Below are 26,777 nucleotides of genomic sequence, written 5' to 3'. Positions count from 1 at the left end.
TCAAGAAATTTATCCCAAGGAGACTTCAGAACATCTCTCAGCTCTTCTCTGAATTTCCTCTGGGTTGCTGCATAAATGCACGTGTTTGTACAGGAACTTAAATACACAAGCAGATATCCTGTTTCCGTGGCGATATATCCTGGATTGGAGTTATCACCTTGATAGTAGACATTGCTTGATAGTCTGGTGGCTGCAAAACTTCCAACAGATGTTAACCACAACGGGAATAAAGGTGCCTGACACAGTGAAGAGTAATATGATGGATTTCCTCCGACCTCTCACCTCTGGATCACTCTGACTCTCGGTGCTTTTAGCTCGGAGTCCCTTGCGTGTTCTGTTAGCCAATAAAATACGTCTGACAGTCAAAGAATTAAACAAGGTCATGAGAGCAAAAGGAAGCAAAACAACTGACAATGACTGCATCCAACTATACACTGACCATGCAGGTACTGTATAAACAGCTGCTTTTGTCCTGCACCCTCAGTGCACATTGTTACTTATTTGTTCAGCTTCATATGAAAACAACATAGGAATACCCTTTAAACAAGTCAAGACTGAAGATGTTGCTATAACTGTAGTTGCAATTCTCTTGGTGCAGTACTTTTCCTTAAAGTCATGACAACAGATCGCCACAAATCGATCAAATGTGAATGTGACTGTGAACCACACTGACATATCCAGCGTAGCAAAAGCTATGTACAAGATAAACTTACAAACAGCAGTGTAAGACAGAAAGGAATATGGAAAGTGATAATTAAATATCAAGTAAACAATCACATTGAAGATCATGACAAATAGATCTGCTACTGCCATGCCCACCATGTAGACAGAGATGCATTTCGTAAGGCCACAATTTCCTCTGGAGAGAATCATAATTGTCATAACATTTGCTGCAAGAAACGGACAGAGAAGCGGAAAATTATTGTGTGCTTCACATCGTAAGTTCATGTCTGTTATATCTTACTTCGGCTTTCAGGTGTACTGCTTAGTCACGTACATTAATAGGAAGGTGGAAACTGAAGGTGTTATCAGGATGAAAAGTGGCCTCATAATCTATGCTTGTTCCAGTAGAGTTTGGCTGGAATTTGCCAAGGAAGTGATAATGGATGGACAAATGGTGGCAGATCTCTGAATGCTAAGGTAGTCAGCATATTTCTTCCTCTTCTCTTCATGCCTCAGCTTGTGGCCTTCTGCATAAAGGGTGGTGATCTTCAAAGGTGAGTCACTCAGCAGATACTTACAAATCAGGTGACTTGACCAATACTCCATATAGAATGGTGCTCAATGAGCTACTTTAGCAGACTAGCATGATCTGAGTGGATTTGTGCCACTCAGGTGACATTCGATTACTGTCACCAGTAGCACAGAATGTCACCATCTCTGCTTATCATTCAATGACATGAGCATATTTAAATTCCCCATGATAAACATTTAGGCTGGACAAGAAACTGAACTGGACTTATGTTATGGACCCCGTTAAAACATTTAAGAAGGTAGCCTAGACCTTAACATTTTTTGTGAACTTAGGCAGATGGAAGGTGGATATTCCAGGACTCAAGCATCTGGTCAAACCACTCAGTTTTAAACAGAACAGAATTTGTTTACAGCATACTGAATGAAACATGAACAGAAAAGAGAACAGAATGTAGAGTGTAGAGTATCAACCAATCTGTAAATCCATCCGACTCTATCTAGAAAACTAGCCATCCGGATACATGAACATGAAAGACATGACCCTCTTTCACTTGGATTCTTTCATGCAGATGAGGAAGGACACCACTTCAACTGGGACAACACATCCATCCTAGGACATGCCCAACAGAGACATGCACGAGAATTCCTAGAAGCATGGCATTCCAACTGGAACTCTATCAATAAACACATTGACTTCGATCATATTTACCAACCCCCTGAGAAAAAGAACAGGAAATGATATCACCATAGGAAATTACATCACCACAGGAAATGGCACTACTAACCCAAGGAAACCTAAACATGTAAATAAAAAGTGGGCTGCACCCCCAGGACTTCATCCGGAGGTTAAAGTATGGTGATGAAATGTCTGACAATGAACATTCCAGCTGAGCGAGCAAACCTACATCCAGAACCTCAACCTGAGCTACAAATCGACTCAAAGACCAGCTGATCTTACTGATTGGTGGAGCAGGCTCGAAGGGCCTACTCTTGCTCCTAGTTCTTATGTTCTTAAAGGCTTTAGTTACTACCTTCCCAGCTTAGTACTTTCCAGCTTGTTTCCGCATAATTTCCCAGCTGATAGTAATAACTCTTGCAGGTCATTTTGATTCACTTCCTGAAGGTAACTCAATAATTTACCTCAATTTTTGACAACTTCCTCATTGTCCAATTTAATTTGAGGAATGTCCAATTCAGAATCCTCTGAACTAGTTCTTCACTCTGTGTTGTAACTCGTTTCACATTCCCCTTTTGCTTTCCTTCCTGATCAAAATATCTTTTGATTATATTCACATGACATACTCGACGAGATTTCTTTCTGTCTGGAGTCTTTATCAAATGGGTCACCTCACTCGCTCTCATTTTAACGGAATAAGGTCCATTAAACCTTCATTTAAAAGGTTCACCTACCATTGGAAGTAACTTTATCTCCAAGAGCAAAATTGCAAGTTTTTAACTCATTGGCTACTTCCTGTTTCATTGAATGTTGTGATGTTTTTTAAAAGCTATGTAGCCAGCACCCCCACTCCATTTAGTCATTCCATAAAATTTGAAACATAGTTCAAACATGTGGTCTCTGAATTCTGGCTTACCAATTTCTCCTTAATCAATTTTAGTGGCCCTCTCACTTCATGCCCAAAAACTAATTCAAATGGATTGAATTTGTTCGATTTACGGATAGTACAAATGGAAATCCTTTACCCTAATCATTTGGGTATTGTTGACTATAAGCCCGGAACATGGTCTTTGATATCTAATGAAACCTTTCCAGCACTCCCTGTGATTCTGGATGGTATGCATTGGATTTGAATTGTTTTATTCCCAAGCTGTCCATTTCTTCTTTGAATAATTTTGATGTGAAGTTTAACCCTTTATCTGATTGTATCTTTTTGGGTAGCCCATACAGAGTCATAGAGTCATCAAGATGTACAGCATGGAATCAGACCCTTCAGTCCAACTCGACCATGCCAACCAGATATCCCAATCTAATCTAGTTCCACCTGGGAGCACCTGGCCCATATCCTCCCAACCCTTCCTATTCATATACCCTTCCAGATGCCCTTTAAATGTTATAATTGTATCAGCCTCAATCACTTCCTCTGGCAGCTCATTCCACACACGCACTACCCACTGCATGAAAAAGTTGCCCCTTGAGTCTTATATCTTTCTCCTCTCACCCTAAACCTATGCCCTCGAGTTCTGAACTCCCCCACCTCAGGGAAAAGACCTTGTCTATTTACCGTATCCATGCCCCTCATGATTTTACAAACCTCTATAAGGTCACCCCTCAGCCTCCGATATTCCAGGGAAAGCTGCCCCAGCCTATTCAACTTTGCCCTATACCTTAAGTCCTCCAACCTTGACAACATCCTTGTAAATCTTTTCTGAGTCCTTTCAAGTTTCACAACATCTTTGAATCACAGAATTGCACGCAATATTCCAAAAGTGGCTTAACCAATGTCCTGTACAGCCTCAACATGACCTCCCAACTCCTGTACTCAATACTCTGACCAATAAAGGAAAGCATACCAAACGCCTTCTTCACTATCCTATCTACCTGCAACTCCAGTTTCAAGAAGCTATGAACCTGCACTCCAAGGTCTCTTTGTTCAGCAACACTCCCTTGGACCTTACCATTAAGTGCAGTGGTCCTGCTGAGATTTGCTTTCCTAAAATGCAGCACCTCTTCTTTATCTAAATTAAACTCCATCTGCCACTCCTCAGCCCATTCTTGTGAAAACTTTGAATAACTCTTCTACAATCCTTTTAGCTGTGATATTGCCTCATGGAATGTCTCCAGAAATCTAGTGGACACATCCATCAATGTTACCAAATATTGATTCCCACCTTTTGTTTCAGGTAGGGGTCTTACATAATCAATCAAGACTCTTGTGGAAAGTTCCTCAAATGCAGGAATGGGTATTAAAGGTATAGATTTTATTATTGCCTGTGTTTTTTTCCAAATACTTGACATGTACGGCATGTCTGGAAAAATTCACCTACATACTTGTGCAGTCCAGGTCAGTAATAATATTTTTGTATTTTAGCACAGGTTGGACTGAAGGGTCTGTTTCCATGCTGTACATCTCTATGACTCTATGACTCTAAATGACCTCCTACTGGTAGTTCATGCACCTCCAGTAACACCTCCTTTCTATAACCCACTGTCAATACAACTTGACGAACTTCTGCCCATTTCTCATCCTCCTGAATACGTGATGGTCTCCATTTCCTCATTAAGACATTATTTTTAAGATAGTAGTACACAGGGATACATTCAGTTTCTCTTCTGTGTATGCTTTTCGATACATGTGCTTCAGTTTTTAATTTTCCTGCTGTAACTCAGTTCATTTCTCTGAGCTAAAGATGTCTGCTTTGTCATCCATCTGCTCCTGTTTTGTTCTCAACCATCTGATCAAACCAGCGTGTCTGATAATTTCATTTCATATTTCTTACTTCTCTTTGATCTCTCCTGTTTGAACTACTGACATTGTGACCTCCTTACCACACAGTCAGTAACAATCCCAGGGCATGCTTCTTGTAACAGCTCAGTTGCCTGATTGTCCGCTGGGCTTATCAACCACAGTAGTCAGCACTCCTACCTGTGAACCAGCTATATCGTTAGCAAGGACAAATTGTATTCCTGGAGCTGAGAGTTTTTCCAGTACTTCGACTGTCACTTCTCCACTTTGCACTCTAACCTCACTTTACATACTTGAGCCCACTTGTGTCACCGTGAGTTCCACTTACTAGCACATTTTCTGGCACTGGTCCTTCGGAGGTATATATCTCATCATTCAAAATCTTGCTGCTCCCTGAATATGTGAGTAAACTTTACCTTCACAAGTAGATGGTTTTAGAAGATCTGGCACTTCCTCCTGAACCAACCTCCGATCAGCTTGTACTTTCCGGTCTCCATTGTGCTTTCCTTTACAACTCCAACAAAATTCACTGGCTTATCCTACTTTCCCAGTGCTTTTCTTTACTGACCAACACTGTGAGTTCATGTGGCCTCCTTTATTGCAGTGAGAGCACCAGAGATTTTTAACTTCTCTTTCCCCATCACGGTTTTCTTTTAACCCTGTGGTAGGTTATCCTTACAATCTTCACTGAGGTCTACAGTTCCCTTATCATGTGAGGATTTCTCTCTTCCCCCAGTTTCTATCCCTCACTTGTTGAAATTGTTGGAAACTAAACTTTGATTTATGAACCATCTCGCAATCATCAGCCATTTCTGCTGCTCGTTGTTTTAACTCTCTGTTCTTCCATGAGTTCTCATTATTGCTGGAAGTGCATTTCTGAACTCCTACAAAATAATCATCCCCGGAAGAATGTCATGGGTATGCTCTATTTTTAGTGCCTTTATCCACCTATCAAATGTTCGTTGTTTGATCCTTTAAAACTGAAGAGTATTTTTGACCAAGGTCCCTCCTGAGGATTCCTGAAATGCGATCTGTAGTGTTCTGGCACAAGCTCATATGTACTTAAGATGTCTTTCTTCACATCCTCATATTCCCCAGATGCCTCTTGGGATAGTGATTCAAATACCTCACTAGCTCTACCTACCAGCTTTGTTTGGATCAACAAAACCCACATGGTCACTGGCCACTTCATTTGTTTAGCCACTTGCTCAAATGAGGTGAAAAAGGCTTCTACATCTTTCTCATCAAATTTAGACAATATTTGTATATATTTGAACAGATCCCCACCAGGCCTTTTGTTATGATGGGTTTGGTCATCCTCATTAAGCTTACCTTCTGCATTCACCTCTACCCTTTTAAGCCAACTTTTCTTTGTAAGTACCAATTTCTGAAGTTCAAACTGTCTCTCTTTCTCCCTTTCCTCTCTCTGTCCTTTCTTTTTGCTCTGCTCAGGCGATCCATTCTTTTTTTCTTTCCTCTGCTTTTAATTGAAATTCAAACAGTTTCATGTCTTCTTCCTCTTCTTTGTCTTCTAACTGTTGTTGCCTAACTTGCAATTTGAATTTTTCTAACTCCACTGCACTTGCCTCTTTCTTTGATATATCCAAGCACTTGACCAACTCCATGACCATTTCAGCTTTGGTTTTGGGACAAACCCAATCCTAACGTATTTGTTAATTCTAAAAGTATGTCCTTCCTCTGTCTTTCTAAACTTTCTTGGCAAATTTGGGAAACACCTTCAAACCCCACGATGTCCTTAGTAATGTCAAGAGTCATTTCCAAAGATTCTAATGGCATTTGCAGCACATTTAAATGTTGAGCGATTTTGGTAATAACCACATCCTTTTTCATAGATGCAGCAATTTCAGCTGCAGCTTGACTGTCATTTCCAGCGGCTTTGCCTTTTTCACCTTCTGGAAAGCCCCAATGTCATTTCTTCCACCCCCAGAACATTCCTAGTGACTGAAAGATCCATTACCACACAAAGCACTGTTTAAACTAACCAAATATAACATGCGGAACAAAAGACACTAACATGACCACTTGCTGCCTTTGAGTCTAGCAACCCAAATCCTAAATTGGAACGATAGAATAAATCCTACAAAGGGACTCCAATCTGTAATGGATCAGACCAGACCCCTTCCAAACATTTTAATAAGGGAGCCCAGATGGTCACTTGTTTTATGCAGATGTAAGGTAGATATTCCAGGAATTATGTTGCTGATTCAAACCAATCAGTTTTAAGCAAAACAAAATTAACTTACAGTCTACCAAAAACACAAACAAAAGAGTACAGAACACAGAGTAACAACCCATCTGAAAACCGAGTTGACTCTATTGCAAACTAATAATGTTGTTCCAATTTATTGCAACATCCCCTTTAACTCAGCCTTTTTTAAAAAGGGTACGTTCAAACACAGGTTCTGACATGTGAGATGTCAGAGAGAGAGGATCAGCTCGGAATCATTTGCTGAAGCATGGAAACTCTTTTAACTGTACCCCCTGTTTATCTGATGTTTCTTTCTGAAATATGTTCCAAGTTAACATTCGAAGAATGTGAGGTGAAGGTGTCTGAAAATCCAATAAATGATCATCATATAAAAATAGATTAAGATGAGCAATTCAATTGTTATCAGAAGGGGCAGAATAGTGTCAAACTTCAGTGACTGATCCTCTCTGAAAGGGAAGGCGAGTCCCTGACTGGGGTAAGGAATCCCAAGCTCTCAATGTTGCAGTGGTGCAGTGAGTTTGCACACTGGGTATACCTGACCCCCATGGACTGCAGCAATTCAAGACTGATTTCTGCACCAATCTCTGAACAGCAATGGAAGGAGCCAGTGACAGTGACCTCTTTGGGATGAATAAAGACACCTCTGCAATAACAAATAAACAGAAAGAAATAATGCCCAGGTTGCTTGTAAATGATTGAGAAGGGTTGTCTGGTAATTTGGAACTTACAGAATATCAGCACTGCAGACAACAGCCAGAGCATTCTCTTGTTTTTTGAAAGCACTTCCTCTCTGATCGACTCAAACATATTTTTGAGTCAGCATTGTGCTCTGAACACATATAGCCATGATTTTTTAACGCATATTTTTACGTGAATTTTTAGGGTGGCATGGTGGCACAGTGGCACAGTGGTTAGCACTGCTGCCTCACAGCGCCAGAGACCCGGGTTCAATTCCTGCCTCAGGTGACTGACTGTGTGGAGTGTCTGTGTCTGTGTCTGTGTCTGTGTGGGTTTCCAAATATGTGCAGATCAGGTGAATTGGCCAGGCAAAATTGCCTGTAGTGTTAGGTAAGGGGTAGATGTAGGGGTGGGTAGCACTTCGGTGGGGTGGTGTGGACTTGTTGGGCTGAAGGGCCTGTTTCCACGCTGTAAGTAATCTAATATGTTGCGCCATCCAATATCATACCTTCTTTCAATTGAAACTACAGACCTATTTAAGTAATAGATGGAAACAATGTTAAATTCGAATTGTTTTCCAGGTTTCCCAAGTGTAGGAGAAATGGTGAAGCATGACTCTCAGTCTCAGGCCAGCGAATGAAGGGAAAGAGAGAGCGAGAATCACAAGACACAAAGCATTCATCTCAAACTGTATTGAGGAGCGGGAAGGGGGAGAGTAAAAACGGGAATGCCGGGAGTGTGCAACAAGAGGGAATCAGACAAGGAGCCAGACAGCAAGAGACCTATTGGCCACAGACAGTGGGAAATAGGGCAGGAGCCTTATTGGTCATGGACGGTCGGAAATAGGGCAGGAGTCTTATTGGTCATGGACAGTGGGAAATAGGCAGAAGTCTTATTGCAGATTCTTGGCCTCCTCCATCGCCAGACCATGGCAACACGATGGCTGGAGGAAGAGCGCCTCATCTTCTGCCTAGGAACCCTCCAACTGCAAGGGATGAATGCAGATTTCTCCAGCTTTCTCATTTCCCCTCCCCCCACCTTATCTCAGTCCCAACCCTCAGACTCAGCACCGCCTTCTTGACCTGCAATCTTCTTCCCGACCTCTCTGCCCCACCCCCTCTCCGGCCTATCACCCACCCCTTCCACCTATCGCATTCCCAACACCCCTCCCCAAGTCCCTCCTCCCTACCTTTTATCTTAGCCTGCTTGGCATACCCTCCTCATTCTTGAAGAAGGGCTTATGCCCAAAACGTTGATTCTCCTGCTCCTTGGATGCTGCCTGACCTGCTGCGCTTTTCCAGCATCACATTTTTAAGCTCTGATCTCCAGCATCTGCAGTCCTCACTTTCTCCTCAATGAAGATTGCAGCAGAGCATGTCAGGATCAGGCCAAACTTGATACCTCCCCTTCCACTCCACGTGTAGGCCCTGGGCCTCCTCCACTACCAAACCCTAACCACCCGACGCCTGGAAGGAGAATGCCTCATCTTGGAGGGTAGGGACCCTCCAACCACATGGGAGCAATGTGGATTGCGCCAGTTTCCTAATTTCCCCTCTCCCCACCTTATCCCAGATCCAAACTTCCAACTCGGCATTGCCCTCTTGACCTGACTTGTGTTCCGCAAGTGGGCGGACTGTCTCTCCAATGTGGCCTCCTCTATATGATCCTTCCATATCCGCGACAAATTCACCTACACCTCCGCACACATCATTTACTGCATCTACTGCACCCGATGTGGCCACCTCTATACGAGAACACCTCTGGGACACCCGGACCAACCAACCTAACCACCCTTTGGCTCAACACTTCAACTTCCCCTCCCAGTCGACCAAGGACATGCATGTCCTTCGACTCCTCCATCGCCAGACCATAGCAACACGACGGCTGGAGGAAGAGTGCCTCATTTTCCACCTAGGAACCCTCCACCCACAAGGGATGAACTCAGATTTCTCCAGTTTCCTCATTTCCCCTCCCCCCACCTTGTCTCAGTCAAATCCCTCGAACTCAGCACCACCTTCCTAACCTGCAATCTTCTTCCTGACCTCTCCGCCACCACCCCCAATTCTGGCCTATCACCCTCACCTTAACCGCCTTCCACCTATCGCATGTCCAACGCCTCTCCCCCAAGTCCCTCCTCCCTACCTTTTATCTTAGCTTGCTTGGCACACTCTCCTCATTCCTGAAGAAGGGCTCGTGCCCAAAATGTCGATTCTCCTGCTCCTTGGATGCTGCCAGACCTGCTGCGCCTTTCCAGCAACACATTTTCAGCTCATCTAGTGATCTCCAGAATAACATGTACAAATGTTCTGGCAGTTCAGTTCACTCTATGTGACATCAAGAAATGATTGAAGGCACTGGATAGTGATCAGGCTATGAGTCCTGACAACATTACAGCAATGGGTGGGTGGTGGCATAGTGGCTTCGTGGTTAGCACTGCTGCCTCACAGCACCATGGACCTGGGTTCAATTCTTGCCGACCTGTGTGAAGTTTGTGCATTCTACCTGTGCCTGCGTGAGTTTCCTCCCACAGTCCAAAGATGTGCCAATCTGGTGAATTGGCCATGTTACATTGCCCACAGTGTTAGGTATATTAGTCGGGGGTAAATATAGGGTAGGGGAATGGATTTGGGTGGGTTTGATCTTGGGAGGGGCAGTGTGGTCTTGTTGGGCTGAAGGACCTGTTTCCACACTGTAGCGAATCTAATCTAATAGTAGTGAAGAGCTGTGCTCCAGAACTTGCAGCTCCAAAGGCTAAACTCATCCAGTGCCATTGCAACACTGTATTAACACAACAAAGTGGAAAACTGTGCATATATGTCCCGAATGCAAAATGCAAGACAAATCTAACCCAGGCAATTACTGCACCATTAGTCTACTCTTGAATTTCAGTAAAATGATGGAAAGCACCAGTCAATATTTCCATCAAGCAGCACCTGCTTTTATTGTTCAGTGATACCCAGTTAGAGTTCAGTCAGGGTCACTCAGCTTCCGATCTCATTGTTTCAAAAATGAACAATTGGATCAGTTCCTGGGTCCAAATGCTTACACGTGGGAAGAGATGTGTTCCATCATGAGAACATTGTTCTCTAGCCAGGAGCGACAGATGATACGACAAGCTGCGCTGTTGGTCTGGGAGAGAGAGGGGAGAGAAGGAGGGGAGCAGAAGTTTCCCCTCACCGACCCCGAGTGGGATAAGAAAACGGAAGAAGGACGGTGCAACATGAGAGACATGCGGGAATATTGGATAAAAGGAATAAGACAGGCTGCCCCGAAGGGGCACAATTTTACCAAGGCCTTTGGTAATCATCAAAACCCGGAGGAAACCCCTACGGACTTCCTAGACAGAATTAGGAAGAACTTGCAGCAGTTCGCTGGGGTGGACCCTGAGATGGATGTGGGACAACAACTCATATGGGTAGAGTTTGTATCAAAAGCCTGGCCGGACATACGAAAGAAGTTAGAGAAAAATGATGATTGGGATAGTAAACCTCTAAGTGAACTACTACGGGAGGCGCAAAAGGTGTTTGTGAGAAGGGACGACGAGAAGCAAAAGAAGGCGACAAAGATAATGATGCAGACGGTGCAACAAGTGACAGCTGGAAGAAGGGAAAAGGGAGAGCCGTGGCAGGAACAGGAAAGGGGAGAGTCGTGGCAAGAGCAGCGGAAAAGAGGACCATGGCTGGAACAAAGGAAGAGTGGAGGAACACGAGACCGCGACAGGGAAACGAGGAGGATACTCAGATGTTACTACTGTAATGAAAAGGGACATTTTAAACGAGAGTGCCCCCGCTACAAGCGGGAGGTGCAGTCGTACACCCTGATGGAGGAAGATTAGGGAGGTCGGGGGTTCCTACCCTTGGGGCAAAAGGACTATCGACAGGAACCCCTGGTAAACTTGAAAGTAGGACCCCAAGGGTCGGAGATCACATTTATGGTGGACTCGGGAGCCGAAAGATCAAGTACAATCCAAATACCCCCCGGCGCCCGAGCAGGAGGAACAGTTATGGGGGTATCTGGAATTGGAGGACAGAAATTGCAAGTCCCAGTAGTGGAGGACGTGGAAATTGGGTATGAAAACAGAACTACTAAACGAGAACTCCTTCTACTGCCATCAGCGGGGTTTAATTTGTTAGGAAGAGACTTGCAGGTCAAACTAGGGATTGGAACGGTACCAAGTAACGGGGAAATGGTGGTAAGGTTGTTCACCCTCACCGAAGAAGATGATCAACAAATAGACCCAGATGTATGGTACCAAGAGGGGAACAGAGGGGGTCTAAACATCAAACCTCTCCAAATCACCATGTTACCAGGAAAAGGCCCGGTAAGAAGGAAACAGTACCCGATTGCTATGGAAGGACGGGAAGGGTTACAACCTGTGATAGAAAGATTAATCACAGATGGACTGCTGGAGGAATGTATGTCCTCTTTCAATACTCCAATACTCCCTGTGAGGAAGCCGGATGGGACGTATAGGTTGGTGCAAGACTTGCGGGGGTTGAATGAAGTAGTCCAGGCTAGATACCCGGTGGTACCCAATCCCTACACGTTAATGAGTAAAATTCCTCCCGAACATGAATGGTTCAGCGTAATAGATCTGAAGGATGCCTTCTGGAGTTGCCCCCCTGACAAAGAAAGTTGGAACCTTTTCGCATTTGAATGGGAGAATCCCTTCACAGGACGAAAACGACAGTTAAGATGGACGGTCTTGCCGCAGGGATTCACGGAGTCACCCAACTTGTTTGGACAAATACTGGAGCAGATCTTAGGAGGATTTTAGTGTAACGCGGGGAATCAATTGCTCCAATATGTCGATGATCTCCTACTCTCAGGACTAAGAGAGGAGGAAGTACGAGCAGACACCGTTGCCCTGCTAAACTTCCTGGGGAAACAGGACCTACGTGTCTCCAGGACGAAACTCCAGTTTGTGGAGCAAGAGGTAAGATATCTGGGCCATCGAGTCAGTAAGGGGCATCGCCGTATCACGCCGGAACGAATATCGGGGATTACGGGTATGCAAATACCCAGGACGAAGAAGGAGATCAGACAATTCCTGGGGCTGGTGGGTTATTGCCGCATATGGATTGAAAGTTACACCACTCTAGTAAAATTTTTGTACGACAAACTCGGACAAGAAGGACAACAGGTGGACTGGTCAGATGAAGAGGAGCAGCGATTTAATATTATTAAAAATAAACTGATCCGAGCTCCGGTATTGGCCTTACCCACCCTGAAGGAACCGTTCCAGTTATATGTCAATAGCGCCGGCGGAATTGCCCAGGGTGTGCTTGCCCAGCTGCGTGCAGGGAAGCGTCAGCCGGTTGCATTTTTGTCAAAAATGTTAGACCGTGTGTCATGTGGATGGCCGACCTGTGTACAGGCAGTGGCAGCTACGGCAATGTTAGTAGAAGAGGCCCGGAAACTTACCTTTGGAGGAAGAATCATAGCAGACTCCCCACATTCAGTTAGCACCATACTGGCTCAGAAGGCTCACCGCTGGTTAACAGACTCTCGTATCCTGAAGTATGAGACAATTTTGATGACCGGAGACGATCTTACTTTTGCAAAAGATCTCAGTTGCAACCCTGCCCAGTTTCTGTACGGACGTCCTGCAGATGGGGGACAGGAGCATGATTGTGTAGAATTTGTAGACCTGCAGACCAAAAGCCGAGAGGACCTGCAAGAGGCCCCGCTGGGTGAGGGACAGGAACTGTACATCGACGGATCCTCCCGGTGCGTCAGTGGGGTCCGGTACAGTGGCTATGCTGTCGTAGATGGCGCAACAAAACGGACGATTGAGTCCGGACGACTGCCCGGGAAGTGGTCAGCCCAATCCTGTGAGTTGTACGCCCTCCAGAGGGCCCTGAAGTTGTTGGAAGGGAAAGTGGGGACCATATATACTGACTCAAAGTATGCATACGGAATCGTTCATACTTTCGGAAAAATCTGGAAAGAGAGAGGATTGATAACTTCCCGGGGAAAAGAATTGGCTCACGAACAAATGATCAGCCTAACGTTGGAGGCCCTGGCGTTACCTATGGAACTCGCAGTAGTCCATGTACCCGGTCACCAGAAGGGGTCGACACCGGAAGCGGTGGGAAACCGGCTGGCAGATGAGGAAGCCAAGCGGGCAGAGGTCGAAAAATCCGTCCAATTGTTAACGTTAATACCGTTGAGGGAAGGGCTCGCTAAACAACCCGTCTTCACCCAGGGGGAGATTGATAAAATGGATCAATTGGGTGCCCGGCTAGATACTAACGGGAAGTGGACGGTTCCTGATGGGAGACAAGTACTGAACAAACAGATCACCCGGGGTATTCTGCACCGATTACACCATCAGACCCACTGGGGGGTGCAAGCCATGTGTGACACGATCCTGAGAGACGATGTATGCAGGGGTATATACACATTAGCCCAACAAGAGGTAGTCGGATGCCCCACTTGCCGGCGTATTAACAAGAAAGCCATGCGTTCTATGCCAGCCGGTGGTCAGCCCCTCGCAATTAGGCCATTCCAGAAGATCCAAGTCGACTTTACAGAATTACCCCCAGTACAGAGATGGAAATATCTGCTAGTAATAGTAGACCATTTCACTCACTGGGTAGAGGCTTTCCCAACTGCCAAAGACGATGCACCAACCGTGGCCCGACTGTTGTTAGAGAACATAATCCCGAGACATGGCATAATGGAATCTATCGACTCTGACTGCGGGACACATTTTATTTCTAAGCTACACCATTTGATCTGTACTGCCCTGGGTATCCAATGGAAATTCCATGACCCTGGCACCCTCACAGTTCGGGTCGGGTTGAGAGAATGAATGGCACGCTCAAGACCCAATTGACTAAGCTGGTGTTAGAAACTAAGTTACCTTGGCCGAAGTGCCTTCCCATTGCCCTATTGAGGATACGTACGGCACCTCGCCGGGATGTCGGGGTTTCCCCCTATGAAATGCTGTTCGGATTACCATATTGGAGTAAGGTTGATGGATGTCCCACTCTACAAGGGGGAGATGTATTTGTCAGAAACTATTTACTGGCCTTATCCCGTTCTTTTGCAGAACTCCGGAGGAAGGGTCTCCTGGCTCAGACTCCGCCGCTCGACTTCCTCTTGCATAAGGTGGAGCCCGGAGATTGGGTACTTGTTAAGACCTGGAAGGCCGAAAAGCTCCAGCCGCGGTGGGAAGGACCGTTCCTGGTTCTGTTAACAACTGAAGCAGCTGTTCGGATGAAAGAGAAGGGGTGGGTCCACGCATCAAGGATAAAGGGGCCTGTTCCGCCTGAAGGAGAAAGCACTTGGACATGCGAGCAAGGGGACAAGCCGTTGGTGGTAAAACTGAAAAGACAGTGATAATGAACTCTACTTGGACTGTATTGGTGGGGATATTGATCAGTTTACTCCTGTATGTGGGGGAGGGCGAGGGGAGATGTGACAAATGTCGGACGACAGTAAGGCTCGGGATTCGAATCTACTCGGGATCATTTGTGTCTCACTCCCATGTGGACGATTGGTGTTACGATGTGAGTGCACGACACGAATGTTGGGAGGGTGGAAGACCCTATTATCAGGTGTATAATAAGGAAACGGTGGCAAAATCCGTGGATGCCCTATAAATGACCGCTGGTTGTGTGTTAGCAAAACTGGGAGGTGGGGCCTATTCTCCGTGTTGCTCAGGGAGCAGGTTGACAGAGTCAAGGAGGCCAAGACACAGAACACTGATCGGGGGTTGGGGAAAGAGCAAGACTGTCAAGGAACGGTCGTGGTTTCTAAAGTGCCATCTGTATACGAAGAGGTAGAAGAAAAGATTGAACTCCCTGATGTAACACAAAAGCTGTTTATTGATCTCACCTCTAGAATAGCCACTGTTTTAAATGTTAGCAATTGCTGGGTTTGTGGGGGGCCACATATGTCAGAACAATGGCCGTGGGCTGGTCAAAGCTTAGACATATGGGAATTGCTGCAAACCACTTGGACTCATGTCAACGAAAGGAAAAGCCAGGGGTGGAGACTGACAAACAGCCCTGAGGGCCAGTTCTGTGTTGAAGGCAAGGGGACCGTGGAGGTAGGGATTAGTCCCTGTCAGAATGTATTGGACGCGACCACGCGAGTATGGTGGCCTGAAGATATTACTTGGTACATTGCAAACCGAGGTCATGGAAATTGCGTTCCATTACGTACTGATTCCTCCTCTGACGAGCTGGGGGCTGATTACTGGAATTGCAGTGGTCCTGGTCCTTATGAGGGCATCCCCGGGGTGAAGGAACTGTGGGATGACGTTGTGAGGCAGGGAGGGCCTGCTCCAGATGGCCTATTTTGGATATGCGGTAATCAGGCATACTCCAAACTGCCCATGGGATGGGCTGGGGTATGCTTCCTGGGTCTAATACGACCTGCGTTCTTCCTATTACCCCGGAAGGAAGGCGACGATTTGGGAATTAAACTCTTTGACTCCCTCCGTAGGTCGCCAAGGGATATCCAAGTCGGTGAATGGGGGGATGAGTGGCCACCGGCCCGGATTATTGAATACTACGGGCCAGCTACATGGGCACAGGACGGATCATGGGGATACCGTACTCCTATCTAAATGTTAAATCGAATTATCAGGCTCCAAGCATTCGTAGAGGTTATTACTAACTGGACTGCCCTGGCCCTGGAGTTGCTGGCTAAGCAGCAGGATCAGATGAGGGCTGCTATATATCAAAACCGACTTGCCTTGGATTATCTGTTGGCCTCAGAGGGGGGCGTGTGCGGGAAATTTAACCTGACTAACTGCTGTCTAGAAATTGACAATAATGGTAAAGCGGTTTTGAAAATTTCCGATGAAATTCGGAAATTGGCCCATGTGCCAGTACAATCCTGGCGTCCTCTTAGTGGCATCGGATAGTGGGATGGTCTCCTGGGTGGCAGTTGGTGGCGCACGGCGTTGCTGGTGGTTGGGGGGGGCATGATGCTTCTCCTCATATTACCCTGCCTAACCCCCTGTATTGTTTTTAATTCAGAAAAATATTTCCCAACTCCAGGCAGTGGCGGTTCCACAACATGGGACACAGGAACTTCAGGTGCTGTTGCTGCGAAAGACCAAGGATTTCCTGGGCCCTTGAGGAGGGGAGGCTTATCTTGGTCAGGCACATCTTAAAAAGAGAAAGGGTGGAATTGTGAGAGGCAATTTCGGTTCAAACAATTAAGATGTGCCTGACCCAACAGGCTGCTCTATAATAAAAGACAAGACTTTTGCTTCTTTTCTAAAACATTTTGTATACTCAAAAGTGGGATAATTTAAATTGTGCAAAAGCTGACATTTTGTGAGCAGAGTAAAAACAAGTCCTTGATTGATGAAACCATTAACACAGACAGGGAAGAATGAGTCCTTCACTGATAAGACTGCAGGATAGAAAAACAACTCGAGAGACATCTACTCCAGATTGATAAGACCGCTAGCACAGACAGAGAAGAATAAGTCTTTGACTGATAAGACTACAGGGTAAAAAAAACAACAACTCTGGAGACATTTGTTGCAGACTTTGTGATAAGGGTGCAAAATGGAGAATAATGACGGTTTAAGAATGTGAACCTCGTGGCTCGTTAGAGCCAAGGAGGGGAGGGACTTGTGCTGTATATAATGAGAAACTTTGTAAGCCTCTGGGCGCCTTTTTCTCAGAAGGGTGCCCAACTCTGCAGACTTGTAAATAAACCTTTGTTTTCCTGAATTTGTCTAGAGCGATTATTAAGAAGCGATTTTCGTTTCTAACAACCAGGTTATAGTCCAAAAGGTTTAATTGGAAGCACGCTCCTTCCAATTAAAGCTGTTGGACTATAACCTGGTGTTGTGTGATTTTTAACTGCGTGAGACAGGCTGTGTGCCAATTCTTGATTGCGCGTTTGTGCTTCTGTACATGTGAGTGAGTTTGTAAGCATGTGTGCTTTTTTGATTGTGCAACTCCATGCACGTGTTTAGATTAGATTCCCTACAGTGTGGAAACAGGCGATTTGGCCCAACAAGTCCACACTGACCCTCTGAAGAGTAACCCACCCTCCTCTGACAAACTCACCTAACACTATGGTCAATTCACCTGACCGACACATCTTTGGATTGTGGGAGAAAACCAGAGCAAACCCACACAGACACAGGGAGAATGCGCAAACACCACACAGACAGTTGCCCAGGGCTGGGATCGAACCTGGTACACTGGTGCTGTGAAGCAGAAGTGTCAACCACTGAGCCACATGTGAGCACACGAGTGCGTCTGTATGTGTGAATGCAAGCTTAAATTTGTGTGTATACATGTGCTTTTGCTTGAGCATGAATGAGTACGTGTGAGTGTATTATTGTCTGTGAGTGTCTGAGTGTATGGGTGTGTGTGACAGAGTTTGGGTGTGAGTGACTCTGTGAGTGTGAGGGAGTTTGCATGTCTGTGTCTATTTACTTGTTTGTGTGTGGAGAAACGGAGTTAATAGTCGGATTTGTGAAGTATTTATTGAAAGCTGGTTGGGTGGCATGGTGGCACAGTGGTTAGCACTTCTGCTTCCCAATGTTAGAGACTCAGCTTCAATCCCTGTATCAGGAGACTCTGTGTGTGGCTTTTGCACATTCTCCCTGTGTCTGTGTGGGTTTATAGCAGTTTCCTCCCACTCCCTAAAAAAATGTGTAGGTCAGGTGAATTAGCTGTGCTAAATTGCCCATGGTGAAGGGGTGAAGGGGTGAAGGGGTGAAGGGAGGGGGGTGGGTCGTGGGTCGGTGTGGACTTCTTGGGCCGAAGGGCCTGTTTCCACACTGCAAGTAATCTAGTTTTTCTACAAATCCGGACGACACAAGTTTCCATACAAAGGGAGATGCTTTATTATCAGACAGACAGTGAGAGATTCTCAGTGACACAAAAGAAGTCGTGTAGCTACTTGTGGTGGTACTTTGCAACGAATCTCTGCTCCACACACGGAGGCAGGATATTTTATAGGAATAATACAGAGGTCGACAAGTCACATGGTTGATTGCTGTTACATTGTTTAAGACAGGTAATTACAATTTTACAATGTCCAGTGATTGCCATTTTCCTATGATAACTAGCGAATGGTTTACAGGGACTGGTTATTGTATTCTTCATCAGCATATGTTGATGGGTAGAGATTTAGACAGAAGGATTTTGCTTTGTTCTCATTGTTGGATTCACACACCTATGTTAATAGGTAGGGGACACATAATAATGGGAACAGGAGGCAGTTAATAAGGTTATGGCCAAGGCTATCAGTCTTATCCAGGGAAGACAAACACCTTTGCCTGAGGCTGGAAGTGAAATCCACATGCATGGCTCCAGAGGATTCATTTCTCCGGGAGTCAGCCAGCAGTGGAATGCTTAACCCTTGAGTTCCCAGAATGTCAGGAAAAAGAAGTAAAAATGGAACTCCTGCTTTTCTGGCTTTCTAACTTCCTCACATTTGTGACATTTATCACATTTCTCTCACTCAAAAGATGTTGCCAGAAATGATGGGTTTCTGCAGAATATTGTGTATCCTGATTGGTTCTGGTCTCCAACAGGTTTTTTTTTTGTTTTCAATCTGTGACAGACCAATTTGTTTACATTTAGTTCCAGTATAGGCTTCAAAAGAAAATCAACAATCGACTTATCAATAAAATGGGCTGAAAGTTAATATGAATTAGGTCATGATTGTCATTCTGATGCAAAGTATGTGTTTGGTATCTCCCCATCTCCTGCAGCTCCACACAAAGGCTGCCTTGCTGATCTTTAAGGGACCCTATTCTCTCCCTAGTTACCCTTTTGTCCTTAATGTATTTGTAGAATCCCTTTTTGATTCTCCTTAACCCTATTTGCCAAAACTATCCCATGTCCCATTTTTGCCCTCCTGATTTCCCTCTTAAGTATACTCCTACTGCCTTTATAACCTTCTAGGGATTCATTGGATTTCACCTGTCATATGCTTCCTTCTTTTTCTGAACTAAAACCTCAGTCCAGTGTTCCTGACACCTGCCAACCTTGTCTTTCACTCTAACATGTACATACTGTCTCTGGACTATCATTATCTCATTTTTGAAGGCTTCCCATTTTCCAGCCGTCCCTCTACCAATGAACATCTGCCCCCTCATCAACTTTTGAAAGTTCTTGTCTCATACCATCAAAAGTGGCCTTCCTCCAATTTAGAATTTTAACTTTCAGATCTGGTCTATCCTTTTCTATCATGACTTTAAGACTGATGAGGAGGTGCCTGTGTTGGACTAGGGTAGACAATGTTTAAAAATCACATAACATCAGGTTATAGTCCAACAAGTTTATTTGGAGGCACTATCTTTCGGAGCACCGCTCCATCGTCAGGTAGATAGTGGGGCAGGATCAGAAGACTTAGAATTTATAGCAAAAGATCATCGTATCATGCAACTGATACGACATATTGAGCAAACCTAGATTGCTGTTAAATTTTTCATCTTGCAGATTTCGGTTCATTAATTTGTAAATCCCAGAACTTCATTTAAGTCACATTCTCGAGATGACTAAGGTTTTATTTTAAAAAAGGTGATATCTCAGCTCAGATAATGCATTAAAGGTGTGAGGTTAGAGTCTGTCTGTATCCCAATCTTGAGTCAGACTGGTTCTATTTTCAAAGTTGGAACTTATAAAATGTCAGAGGGATTGACTGCCTGCAGGCTGTGTGATTTTTGAGCAAAAATAGAATGTATTTCCAAATAGAATTTTACAAATGCAAAGTCACACCAGAGACTTATATGTGTGTGTGTGAGCAGATGAGGGAACGAGAGAGAAAGAGAGAGAGACAGAGAGAGAGTGAATGAGACAGAGTGTACGTATGTGAGAGGATCTGTGTGAGTCTGTGTATGTAAGTGTGTGTGTGTGTGTGTGTGTGCTTGTGTAAGAATTTATCGCGCACTGGGGTCACCTGCATTGTGACATGAACCCCAGGTCCTAGTTGAGGTCATCCCCATGGGTACCCAACTGGGCTATAAGCCACAGCTCGTCTGCTCTATGTTGTCGCAACAAACAGAGAGTCAGAATATTTGGTAAGTAATCAAACTGGAAGGTTGTGGCTAGTGATGTCCCAAAGAGATCTGTGGTGGGGCCCTCAATTATTCGCCATTTCATTCACACTTTGGTAATGTGACCAAAAATCAAATATCCAAGACACAAAATTGGGCAAAATTGGAGCAAGTCTAATCAAATTGCAGCATAGATGAGGTGAATGGACAAAGCTGAGACTGATGGATTTCAATGCAAACAAATGAGAAATTACCCAATTGGTTCGAACAAGGATAGATTAGGATTATTTTTAGAAGGCAATTTGTTTAATACAGTGAACGTCCAACAAGATTTTGAGGTTCAGTTTCAGAAAATACTCAAGACAGCTAATGGAATGCTGGGCTTCAAATCTAAAAAGCTGGAGTAAGGGGATGCATATGGTATGGAAAATCCGAGTTAGATCCCACTTAGAGTACTGTGAGCAGAGCTGGGCATCATACATTAGGAAGACTGTTTTAGCTCTGATGGGAGTTCAACATAGGTTTACAAGGATGATACCTGGGATTCAGGGGTCAAGATATGCAATCAATTTAATCAAATTTGGCTTTTATTCTCCAGAATTTCGATGGTTCAGGAGTGAGTTAATTGAGCTCTTCAGCAAATTAACAGGGAAAGACAGAGTTGATAGAGATAACTTTTGCCACTGGTTAAAGATTCTAGAAACAGGGGCATCGTGTAAGAATTAGGGCCAGGCCATTCACGAGGGACGGTGGGAAGCACTTATTCACACAAGACTTCAAGAGAATTGAATTCTCTTCCTCAAATTGGTGGTTGTTCCTCATTCAATTGTTAAATTGAAATCTGAGATAAACATTTTTAAAAGCAAGGATTTCAAGGAATATAGGCCTAATGCTTATGGAGTAAGGCCATGGATCTGGCTTTTGAATGGTGGAATATGCTCCAGGGGCAAAACAGCCCGTCCTTGTTCCTCTGTTTCGGAACCAACTTTCCAATCATGCAAATATGAGTCCATCATTACCGTTCACGTTGGTGTCATTAACAATCTAACCTGTTACTTTACCTTGCTACCACACTGTTACATGGGGTCATGGAACTAGAGACAGTTTATAGCAAAGAAAGAAGCATTGTCATTGTGTCAGTAAAAACCAAATCAACTCTTGTCCAACAGCAGGTCAGATCTTCAGGCTAACGTTCTCATAACTGAGCTATTTCAGCCAATATTCCACTATTCCTGTGATCCGTTTGACTAACATCACAAATGCTATCTCAATTAATAATCTTGTTCCATCAAAGATAATCAGTTCAGTTCATCAGTCACGATCTTCTCTTAACGAGTCCATTCTGCCTCTCCTGGATTAAAATTTCACACTCTATTTGATCATTTCTATTGTAGCTCAGAGATTTTCCAATCATTTTCTCACCACAGGAAATATAATAGCAGCTGGTCTCCACTCATTATTTCTAACTTGAACCGTCCGATACAAGGGGAACAAACCAGGGTGGGCTGTCCTAGAGGAGGCCGGAAGGTGTGTGAGGGTGGACTGAGAGCTGGAAGGGGCATGAGGTAGACCGAGAGCTGGAAGAGGTGTAGGGGCAGGCTGCCTTTAGAGTGGCCGGAAGGTGGGAGGGACTGGTGGGTTGCTTGTGGTCTATATTGTATACATTTTTTAAAACGTAATTGGACTGTCTTATATGTACAAATATTATTGGTAGTGTTTTGTAATGATTGAAAGTGGGATTTGAGGTTTGTCCTCATTTCCCTGAAAACTGGTTGAACTGGGAGGGTTGGTGCCTGGCTTTGCCACTCCTTTCCCTCGTAAAATTGCTGTTTCTCTGTGTACAGCTGTTAATGTTAATTCTTTTGCAAACTGCGTATTGTTTAATAAGACAAAAACAAACATAGACTGTAGGGAAATAAATGGTGACATCTTGCAAAATGTTGAGATTACAGAGGAGGAAGTGCTGGATGTCTTGAAACGGTTAAAGGTGGATAAATCCCAAGGACCTGATCAGGTGTACACGAGAACTCTGTGGGAAGCTGGAGAAGTGATTGCTGGGCCTCTTGCTGAGATAGTTGTATCATCGATAGTCACAGGTAAGATGCCAGAAGACTGGAGATTGGCAAACGTGGTTTCACTGTTTAAGAAGGTTGGTAAAGACAAGCCAGGGAACTATAGACTGGTGAGCCTGACCTCAGTGGTGGGCAAGTTGTTGGAGGGAATCCTGAGGGACAGGATGTACATGTATTTGGAAAGGCAAGGACTGATTAGGGATAATCAACATGGCTTTGTGTGAGAGAAATCATGTCAGGCAAACTTGATTGAGTTTTTTTTGAAGCAGTAACAAAGAGGATTGACGAGGACAGAGTGGTAGATGTAATCTATATGGACTTCAGTAAGGCATTCGACAAGGTTCCCCATGGGAGACTGGTTAGCAACTTTGGATCACAAGGAATACAGGGAGAACTAGCCATTTGGATACAGAACTGGCCCAAGGGTAGAAGACAGAGGGTGGCGTTGGGTGGTTGTTTTTTAGACAGGAGGCCTGTGACCAGTGGAGTGCCTCAAGGATCGTTGCTGGGTCCACTACTTTTTGTCATTTACATAAATGATTTGGATGTGAGCATAAGAGGTACAATTAGTAAGTTTGCGGATGACACCAAAATTGGAGATGTAGTGGACAGCAAAGAGCGTTACCTCAGATTACAACAGGATCTGGACCAGATGGGCCAATGGACTGAGAAGTGGCAGATAGAGTTTAATTCAGAAAAATGTGAGGTGCGGCATTTTCGGAAAGCAAATCTTAGCAGGACTTATACACTTAATGGTAAGGTCCTAGAGAGTGTTGTTGAACAAAGAGACCTTGGAGTGCAGGTTCATAGCTCCTTAAAAGTGGAGTCGCAGGTAGACAGGATAGCAAAGGAGGCGTTTCGTACGCTTTCCTTTATTGGTCAGAGTATTGAGTACAGGAGTTGGGAGGTCATGTTGCGGCTGTTGGAATATTGCGTGCAATTCTGGTCTCCTTCCTATCAGAAAGATTTTGTGAAACTTGAAAGGGTTCAGAAAAGATTTACAAGGATGTTGCCAGGGTTTGAAGATCGGAGCTACAGGGAGAGGCTGAACAGGCTGGGGCTGTTTTCCCTGGAGCGTCGGAGGCTGAGGGGTGACCTTATAGAGGTGTATAAAATTATGAGGGGCATGGATAGGATAAATAGACAAAGTCTGCTCCCTGGGGTCGAGGAGACCAGAAGTAGAAGGCATAGGTTTAGGGTGACAGGGGAAAGATATAAAAGTGACTGAAGGGGCAACATTTTATGCAGAGGGTGGTACGTGTATGGAATGAGCTGCCAGAGGATGTGGTGGACACTGGTACGATTGCAACATTTAAGAGGCATTTGGGTGGGTATATGAATAGGAAGGGTTCGGAGGGATATGGGCCGGGTGCTGGCAAGTGGGACTAGATTGGGTTTGGATATCTGGCCGGCATGGACGGGTTGGACCAAAGGGTCTGTTTCCATTCAGTGCATCTCTGTGACTCTATGACTCTAACTTAAACATCACACACCAGGTTATAGTCCAACAGATTTAATTGGAAGCTCTAGATTTTGGACAACCACCTGATAAAGGAGCAGCGCTCCGAAAGCTAGTGCTTCCAATTAAACCTGTTGGACTATAACCTGGTGTTGTGTGATTTTTAACTTTCTATGCCCCAGTCCAACACTGGCATCTCCAAATCATGCCCTCCTGTGAAAACCCCTTACTGCTGACTGACATCTCCCCCTCTTTTACAAAGTAAAAGAGAAAACTGCAAATCTATCATCGGGATCGAACTTCAAATTATATATTCCTCGAGAGGAACTGTTACCCGGAATCCCCTCCTCTCCACAACTACTGCAGCGAGGTCTCATTCTGACAGATCCTTTTGTCTTCCAAAAACCCTTCCTAAGTTTTAACACCCGAAAGAACTACGGACGCTGTAAGTCAGAAACCAAACCCGAAGTTGGTGGTAAAGCTGTATGAAGAGAAATCAGAGTTCACGTTTCAGTCCGGTGAACCTTTCTGAGATCTTCACAAGTTTTAATTGTGTGATCGTTCCAGGTTTGCCCTGGGATTTTTGTGCTATTTTTCTTATTGATTGATTTCAGATGATGAGAAATCCAAAATGCTGCTTTGTGTGTATTAAAAAGTGAGGCGGGGCATCAGGAGACCGATCCACTCAGTAAAACTCGGTCTTTGATGACTTCTCAATTCTAATATTTCACTGCAAAATTTCCAACAAAACAACAACGAAATTTCGAGTCAAGAACTATTATTGCACATCAGCTGATTTCTAGAGGGCCGCTGGCTGTAGCGATGGTGGTACAGTGGAGAGCACAGCTGCCTTCACAGCAGTTAACCTGGGTTCGAATCCCGGACATCGTGTTCTGTGAAATTTAAACCACTCCACAACCACAACAGCTGATCGTTTCAGTGGGAATGAAACACCTCCGTCTGCACATCACATTGAGTCTGCCAGACCTCTGGAGTGCAGACACAACTTTCAAGTTGAGGATGTCACCCGGAGGATTAAGGAGTCAAGTCGCTCACGGTTCAAATAAAATAGAGTCATGGCAGAATTCCTTGGTTATCCATCGTATTTCGAAAGAAATGTTTCCGGATTTCAACATTACTCTCATTTTGATTTTTGTGAACTACAGCCTAATATCAAGTGAAATGTGGGTGGACAGTTCACAAATATCCAAACAACGTTATTTCTCATATCGAATCGGTAATGTTATTGTTTTAGGTGCAGGTCAGAAATAGGAGGAGTGGACACCAGCTGCTTTTATATTTCCAGTATGAGAAAATGATTCGATAAAACTCTGAGAGATGATAGAAATGACCACAGAGTGAGTGAAAGTTTAATCCAGGATAAAGTTAAAAATCACACAACACCAGATTACAGTCCAACAGCTTTATTTGGAAGCACTAGTTTTAGGAGTGCTCCGAAAGCTACTTGGACGATAACCTGGTATTGTGTGATTTTGAACTTTGTCCTCCCCAGTCCACCACAGGCTGCTCCACGTCATCATCCGAGATAGTCATCATGGATTTGTTAAGGGAAGGTCGTGTCTGATGAAGGTGACTGATTTTCTTTGAAGGATAAAGAATGGATGGAGTGTATCCGATGTAGATCAACCTGATGAGAAGAAGTACCATAAGATGCAGTATTTATAGCAAAAGGATTACAGTTTCATGCAGCTGAAATGATATATTAAACACATTTAGGTTAAGCCTTTCATCTTTTATAATGGGTTTACTAGTTTCAGTTCTTTCATATAAGAACCTCAGAACCTTTTCAAAGTTACGTTGTCGAGATAACTTCAGGTTGCCTAACAAGAGATGCCATCTCAGTTCCGACAATGCATTAAAGGTGTAAGGTTAAAGTCTGTCTGTGTCCCAATATTCAGTCAGACTGGTTCTAGCCTCCCAGTCGGAGAGCACTTCAGCGCTCTGGGCCTTTTGGTCTCGGACCCCTGGGTGACAAACCTCCAAGGCAGCCTCTGGGACAGGCAACAATGCAAAGTGGCCAAGCAGAGGCTGATAGTCAAGTTCGGTACCCATGGGGATGACTTTAACTGGGCACTTTGGTTCATGTCACACGACATGTGACAACACTGCACTGTATACTATTTCACCGACACTCACAAGTACACGCACACACACACACACAAAAGCACACTCCTACCGACCCACACACACATGCATACCCTCTCTCAAACACAAGCTCTCTCTCATAAACTCACTCAAACACTTCCACATTCACAGCCACTCACGCACCTTCTCACAAACTGATACCCCAGTACACTCACACACATGCACCTACACACACTCTCACAGACCCGCATATCCCTACATGCACACACATACACAGACACACACACACAGCCACATTCACCCACACATGCACCCACACACACAGACACCCACTCACACAGACACCAACACATGCAGCCACACACATAGACAGACACACACACACAGCCACACATACCCACACATGCACCCACACACAGACACACACACAGGACACACACCCACACATGCACCCACACACACACATGCAGCGACACCCACACACAGACCCACACACACACAGTGATTCCGGGTTCTCATGACGCTAAGCTGGAGACTATCATTGCCTGCAGACCCGACCTTCATCCCCCCACCACACCATGTAGGTTAACACTTGGTCATGCCCTTACACAGCCGTCCGTGC

This window comes from Chiloscyllium punctatum, chromosome 15, assembly GCF_047496795.1.
Source record: "Chiloscyllium punctatum isolate Juve2018m chromosome 15, sChiPun1.3, whole genome shotgun sequence".
In the NCBI taxonomy this organism is placed as follows: Eukaryota; Metazoa; Chordata; class Chondrichthyes; order Orectolobiformes; family Hemiscylliidae; genus Chiloscyllium; species Chiloscyllium punctatum.
The sequence above is the reverse complement of the archived record's forward strand: the minus strand, read 5'-3'. Positions refer to the sequence as shown.